This window comes from Carassius carassius, chromosome 27, assembly GCF_963082965.1.
Source record: "Carassius carassius chromosome 27, fCarCar2.1, whole genome shotgun sequence".
NCBI lineage: Eukaryota > Metazoa > Chordata > Actinopteri > Cypriniformes > Cyprinidae > Carassius > Carassius carassius.
Genome location: NC_081781.1, coordinates 27,968,905 through 27,977,217, shown reverse-complemented (window position 1 = coordinate 27,977,217; position 8,313 = coordinate 27,968,905).

The following is an 8,313-nucleotide window of genomic DNA, read 5'->3' as shown; positions in this document are numbered from 1 at the left end:
TAGAAAAGAGAGAGTCCATAGTTTCTGTTACATCATCAAGTTGTTCTGAGGTATTGGATATGCTAAGGAAGATACATCAGGAAGATAACTTAAAAAGCAGTCTTTTGTGGTAGAAGTGATGGTTCTTCCATACTTGTAACAAGAAGTAGAATTTACAATTTTGGCTATATGAAGTTTGCACAAAACTAAATAATGATCTGAGGTATCATCAATTGGCTGCATAATTCCAACACTATCAACATCAATTCCATGTGACAGTATTAAATCTAGAGTATGATTTCGACAATGAGTAGGTCCTGAAACGTGTTTTCTAACCCCAATAGAGTTCAGAATGTCTGTAAATGCTGATCCCAAAGTATCTTTTTCATTATCAACATGGATATTAAAATCACCAACTATTAAAACTTTATCTGCAGCCAGAACTTACTCGGATGTAAAATCACCAAACTATTTAATAAAGTCTGTATGGTGGCCTGTATACAGTAGCCAGTACAAACATAAAAGGGGATTTATCATTAACATTTGTTTCTCTGGATAATGTTATATGAAGCACCATTACTTCAAACGAGTTATACTTGAAATCTGCCCTCTGAGAAATCCTGAAAACGTTGTCATAAATTGAAGCAACACCTCCCCCTTTGCCTTTTAGACGCGGCTCATGTTTATAACAGTAATTTTCGGGGGTGGACTCGTTTAAAATAATGTAATCATCAGGTTTTAGCCAGGTTTCTGTCAAACACAGCACATCTATATTATGATCAGTGATCATATTATTTACAAAAAGTGTTTTCGTAGAAAGGGATCTGATATTCAATAAGCCAAGCTTTATCAGTTGTTTATCCGTATTGCATCTGTTTTTTATTTGTTGAACCTCAATTAAATTGTTAATCTTAACTTGGTTTGGACGTTTTTTGTATTTTCTAGTTCGGGGAACAGACACAGTCTCTATAGTGTGATATCTAGGTGAAAGAGTCTCTATGTGCTGAGAATTAACTGACCTCTGTGACGTGAGGCAGCTAGCAGACGGTCGGTTTAGTCAGTCTGTCTGCTTCCTGACCTGGGCCCCAGTTAGTCAAGTATAAACACTAAGACTATTTGCCATATTTCTAGAGAGAAGAGTGGCGCCACCCCAGGAGGGATGAAGACCATCTCTTTTCAACAGGTCAGGTCTGCCCCAAAAGCTCGTCCAATTGTCTATGAAACCTATGTTATTCTGTGGGCACCACGTAGACATCCAGCCATTGAGTGATGACAATCTGCTATGCATCTCGTCACCACGGTAAGCAGGGAGGGGACCAGAGCATATTACAGTGTCTGACATCGTGCTTGCAAGTTCACACACCTCTTTAATGTTATTTTTAGAAGACTAGTTAGGTACGCAGCAGCTAAACCATAAAGGGCCTTATAGGTAAGTAATAATATTTTGTGACTGATATGGAACTTAATAGGTAGCCATTGCAGAGACTGTAGAATTGGGGTAATATGATATTTTTTTGACCTGGTAAGGACTCTAGCCACTGCATTTTGGTCTACCTGTAGCTTGTTTACTGAAGATGCAGGACAACAACCTAGGAGTGCATTACAATAGTCCAGTCTAGAGGTCATGAATGCATGAACTAGCTTTTCTGCATCAAAAACTAGTAATGTTTCATAGCTTGGCAATGTTTTGAAAGATGGAAAAATGCTGTTTTTGTAATATGGGAAAAGACAAGTTGCTGTCTAATATAAGATTTTTGACCGTAGAGGAAGTAACAGAACATCCGTCTAGTTGCTAATTGTAATCTATGAGATTGTGTGTACTGTTTTTTTGTCACTTCTAAGTGTCTTTCCAGAATGACTCTAGATAAATCTCATTTCAAAAAGCCATCAATAGCAAATGTTGTATGTTATTGGTTCTTGAGAGAAAAAAAGAGAAAACATTTTGTGAAAGTGTTCAATGCTCATATGTTTGATTAATCTCTTGTGTGGTTAATCTCTTATTTGTATTAAAAAATTTTGTCATGCAGAACAAAATACAGATTAGAAAACTGATAATTATGGTAATTTATTATGATATGTTCACCCTGTTTGAAGCAGGTATAAATTACCCTAGAAATATATACCTGTGACCTCACTTAGTTCAAAATTGTACTTAAGTACTGTACTCAAGTAAATGTACTCCGTTACTGTCCGGCTCTGTATATCATGTTAATATATTGCCATAGTTAAATTCCGTAACATGCCAATTACATGTGATACCAATTTAACATGTTCGCACATACATAAGTTCTTGCATAATTTTTTTCGTTAATTCTTAGTTTTTGCCTTGACAATAGAAAATATGAGCTAGGCATCATGTATGACAGTCAAAAATGGGATATGAGCTACAAAATGACCAGATCCTGCCATTAGCTAAATAGAAGACATATCTTGTATGTATAGGGCTTATATGTGGATATGAAGAAGCAATACAGGAGACCTATATTTCCTGTATATGCACATATAGGCACCTAAGTTTTGCCTATATGTGGCATATATACGCATATATGCAGCATATATGCAGTATATATACGGCATATATGCAGCATATAAGCAGTATATATACGCATATATGCAGTATATATACGGCATATATGCAGCATATAAGCAGTATATATACGCATATATGCAGTATATATATGGCATATTTGCAGCATATATGCAGTATATATACGCATATATGCAGCATATATATTATCATATATATTATCATATATGTGCATATATGCAGCATATATTTGCATATACACTGCATATAGGTTTCATATATGCGCATATATCCACATATAGGTTCTTTGCATGTAGGTAGCTCCGTGTAGCTTTGTTTTTCTGTAGAATCTCTGTTCTACTATCACTCTCTGTCGTTTAAAGTGATAAAATATAACTTAATTCCCACCATATTGCTAATATTATCTATTAATCGGATTAATTTGTTTGTCGCTTTTATTCTGTCCATTAGTGTCTATTGCTGTTTTCTTTTTTCTTTTCTTCTCTCCTCTCTCTCACTTTGTTTTTTTTCACTCTCGCTTTATTCACTTTCTCGAACTTTTTTCAAGTTCATCAAACAACTGTGGTAAGAATCTTTCATCAAGCAAAGTGAGTAATGGCTATTGTTATCTGCTATTGTTGTTTGCATCGCTTGCCAGATGTATAGTTTATCTCTCTCTGTTGGCGACGAGGGATTCACATGTGATAAATGCAGGGAAATAGTTAGGATGACAGAGAAGATTTCAGAATAAGAGACACGCATCCAAACTTTAATTTAGAACAGTAAGAATGTGAGGGCTCTAGATATGGCTTTGGATGCGACTAGCTCAGGGAGTCCTGTACATTGTTCGGTTCCGGTAACAGCGCCTCTGCAGCAGGGCAACTAGTTGACTGTGAGGTAGCCCTTCCTGCATTCCATGGTGATGAGATAAATAGCAGATTGTCATCACTCAATGGCTGAATGTCTAAGTGATGCCCGCAGAATAACATAGGTTTCATTTTTTATTTATTTATTTATTTATTTATTTAACCTTTATTTAACCAGGTGAGCACGTTGAGAACAGTTTCTCATTTGCAATGGCGACCATGCCAAGATAAAAGCATTGAGGTACAGAGAACATAAAATTACACATGTAATTACAGGACGAAGAAGTACACAATAAAGAATAATAACACAAGAATACAATGTGCAGGTCATCAGATCAAAATATAGAGCTCTACTGATTAGAGTGTGCAAAAAATTTGTTAATGGTATAAAAGAGCGTGTTGGATTAGCAGGTACAACGGTCAGACAGTAGATTCGATAGTAGTGCTTTGAAGGTGGATAACGGAACAATAGATTCAAGCTTCAGGGATTTTTGTAGTGTATTCCAATCAATAGCAGCTGAGAACTGGAAGGAAAGGCGGCCGAAAGAGGTGCAAGCTTTAGTGGCAGTCAAAGTTATATACATGCTTGAGTGCAGATTTAGATAAGGTGTTGCTCTGGAGATTAAATATCTTAGGTAAGGAGGGGTTTTGCTCAGTAGCAGGGGCGGACTGGCCATCTGGAGCACCGGGACTTTTCCCGGTGGGCCGCTAGCCAATGTGGGCCGGCCCAACCGGTACACAAATATATATCTATATATATATATATATATATATATATATATATATATATATATATTTATTTATTTTTTATTTTTTTTAATTGACGGAAATCATAATATTACATCTCTTTTCTACGCAAATGGATGAGTGAGTCGATCGCGCAGCCAACAAGCGCGTTTTCGTCTAATTTAGAGAGAGACAGATTCATCTGGTACAGCGAATTTCTCTGAGCAGCAGGCCACTGTATATGTTCACTTAAAACATAACCGAGTGTGTTTACGAGAATACTTGCAGAGACAATTATTTTGAAATAATTGTGTGTGTATTTGTTCATTCAGAAGTTAGGATACCCAAAAGATGAATTAATTCTTTGTACGCGCATTGTCTGAAATGCTGCTCACAGCGCGTGCTTTGAACGAGTGCGCGCAAGCTTCGAACGCGCGCAAATTGTTTAAAAAAGTTGAATCAGCAAGATTTAGAAACAAGTGAAAACGATCAACTACGATACATTTCACCCCTCCAAGCGAGTGAACAACGCGAATTTTAAATCACTATTCACGATAGCCCGTCGGGAAGAGCAGTGATACATTTTGGAGCCCGACTGCAAAACACAATAGCCCCTGGACGTCGGGCTAGCGATTTTGCGAGCCCTGCACCTCAGATCTATCCAGTTTGTGAACCACTGGTTTCCACAATGTTTTCGTTAAACAAAATAAATGATTATTTTAAAAGATTTACTCAAGAGAATAATCTGTTCACGAATCGGATCATGAACTTATATTACCGCATATTCATGCATCTGTTAATTGCAGTGTTGGGAAGGTTACTTTGGAAATGTAATAGGTTACAGATTACAAGTTACCCTATTTAAAATGTAATAGTAGTGTAACTTTTTCAATTACTTTATTAAAGTAATGTAACTAATTACTTTTGATTACTTTTTGATTACTTTTCAAAATCTCCAATAAATGTTTATTTGCAACTGTTAATCATCTTCAAACATTTACACCATTCAGGTTTAACCTTACAGCAGTGCTCAATACTGTCAGACTTTCACCATCCTTCATCACTTGAATTAAGATGATCAAATTTGAACACATGTCTGCATATCTGCTTCATTGATTTCCACATGGGGCGGACTGAGATAAAATTTCAGACCGGGAAATCTCAAACTCATACAAACAAATTCATGGACAACACTATTTTTTGTATGGACCTGATATAAAAAAAGATTTAAATCTTTAGTTTGGGGACATGCAAAATAATTAAAAGTTCTCTCCTGAACTTCACCTTCACTTCATTTCTTTTTTCTTTTCAGTCTCTTTATTTTGCCCTGTTATCCATCTACCTCATGACTTTAACACTCAAGATTTAACAAAACTATACTTTCTAAATTGCCTACATGTCAAATTGAGTGCATCACTACAATATAAAATCCTAATACTGAACATGAGTCATGTTTTTCCCTCACAAAAATTAACTGCTTTTATTACGTAAAAGTACAGTAACCATGTTTTTTTTTAATTATTATTATTGCAAATGGATTACCATTTGTATTTATTTTTAAATAAATAAATATGTAAATTTGTGGCATGGTTTAACAACAGTAACCTTTGTCTCTGAATTTATAGCAAATATTAAAACTTTGCATATGCTTTGATTCAAGTGTACTTTTGATATATTTGTCCAAAATGTGGCATATTCCGTCCGTGTTAGGCAATAGCAATCCCGTTTTTATGACTGGATTCTACTAACCAGACTATGTTTCTGCATCGCGGAAATTATAGGGCCGTACGTCTCAGAATAGTCAGTTCAATTTGGGAAAGAAATCAATTACATCTGTATGTGGATGTGTGTAAATATTCAAATGTAATCCCCACTGTAATCTTTAAAATTTTCAGAAGTAACTGTAATTTAATTACTCATTTTTTCTTAGTAACTGTAACTGATTACAGTTACATGTATTTTGTAATTAAATTACGTAATTAATTTACATGTAACTAGTTACTCCCCAACACTGGTTAATTGAATGCAAAGTGTGAGTTCTAGGAGAATGTTTGTCTCGTGATGAACATGTATCGCTCACTAGGAGTCGCTAAATGAACAGCTGCAGCACGCAGGTTATCTTTTTTTTTTTTTTTTTCAATGGAGGATGAGTTGCCCTATTGGTTAAAATCCCCAAACAGTATACTTAAATATCAAATAAATAAATTACATCAAAACAGGGGCGTTTGCGTTTTGATGTGGTGGGCTGCTGTGGGCCAGAAAGTCCAGGGCCACTTTTTGGTCCCAGTCCGCCCCTGCTCAGTAGACATTTATAACTGAGATGATACCAGTGTGTTTGACACAGGGTGTGTAATGAAGGCCAGCCGATTTGACTGTAAAGGTTGCAATGGTGGGTGTTATAAGGAGCATTGGTAACAAAGCGGATGGCACTGTGATATACGACATCTAATTTTCTAAGGAGTTGGTTAGATGCGATTCTATAAATTACATCACTGTAGTCTTGTATTGGGAGAATGATCATTTTCACAAGGGCAAGTTTGGCTGGAAAGGTGAAGGAGGCTTTATTACGAAAAAAGAGGCCAATCCTAGATTTAATTTTAGATTGGAGCTGGTTGATGTGGGTCTGGAAGGAGAGTGAAGAGTCTAACCAGACCCCTAAATATTTGTCGTTATCTACATATTCTAATACAAAAGACAATTGGATGAGTTTTGGGTGTAGACCTGACCTGTTGAAATGAGATCGTCTTCATCCCTCCTTGGGATAGTGCCACTCTTCTCTCTAGAAATATGGCACATAGTCTTAGAGTTTGTACTTGACTAACTGAGGCCCAGGTCAGGAAGCAGACAGACTGCCTAAACCGACCACCTGCTAGCCACCTCACACCACAGAAATCAGTTAATTCTCAGCACACAGAGACTCTTTCACTTATATATCACACTATAGAGACTGTGTCTGTTCCCCAAACTAGGAAATACAAAAAGCGTCCAAACGAACTTAAGAGTAACAATTTAATTGATGTTCAACAAATAAAAAACAGATGCAATACAGATAAGCAAATGTTAAAACTTGGCTTATTGAATACCAGGTCCCTTTCTATGAAAGCACTTTTTGTAAATGATATGATCACTGATCAGAAACTAGATGTGGTCTGTATGACAGAAACCTGGCTAAAACCTGATGATTCCATTATTTTAAATGAGTCTACCCCCCAAGATTACTGTTATAAACATGAGCCATGTCCAAAAGGTAAAGGGGGAGGTGTTGCTTCAATTTATAACAATGTTTTCAGTGTTTCTCAGAGGGCGTGCTTCAGGTATAACTCATTTGAAGTAATGGTGCTTCATATCAAAGTCAAAAGTCAAAGTTTATTTATAAAGCCCTTTTTAAAAAAACAACAAGTGTTTATCAAAGTGCTGTAAACACAAAAATAATAAAAATATCAATGATACAAACAGTCAACAATGCAAAATAATAAAAATATCAATGATACAAACAGTCAACAATGCAAAGGAAAACAATAAGACACCATAAAGACAATAAAAGGAAGCAGCCTGTCTAATGTAGAGGGGCAAACTATTCCAGAGTTTCGGAGTCGCTACTGCAAATGCTCGGTCACCACTGCTCTTCAACTTTACCCATGGGACAACTAGAAGCAAATGGTCAGCAGACCTAAGCGCTCTTAGTGGAGCATAGAGCTCGATCAAGTCAGACAGATATTTAGATGCTATACCATTAAGAGATTTAAAAACAAATACCAATAATATATTAAACTAAATCCTAAAATGGATAGGTAACCAGTGAAGAGAGACAAGAATGGGGGTGATGTGTTCCCGCTCACCTGTACCCGTCAGCAGGCACAATGGGCTTCCACATTCTGGACCATCTGCAGTCTGGAGAGAGAGGCCTGACTAATACCTACATAGAGGCCATTACAATAATCCAGACGATTCAAAATAAAAATATGGATGATTCTTTGAAAGTCTTTAAAAGACATGAAAGAATTCACCTTGGTAAGTTGTCTCAATTAGAAAAAACAAGATTTAACTACAGAGTTAATCTGTTTGTCCAATTTAAAATCACAGTCTATGAAAACCCCATTAACCCCATATGTACATTTTTACATAGGGCTTCATAAGTGGTTTCAATTCACCAAGGTCCAAATCGGATGACTCACAAGTACCTTCCGGAGTAAACTGTATAATTTCTGTTTTATT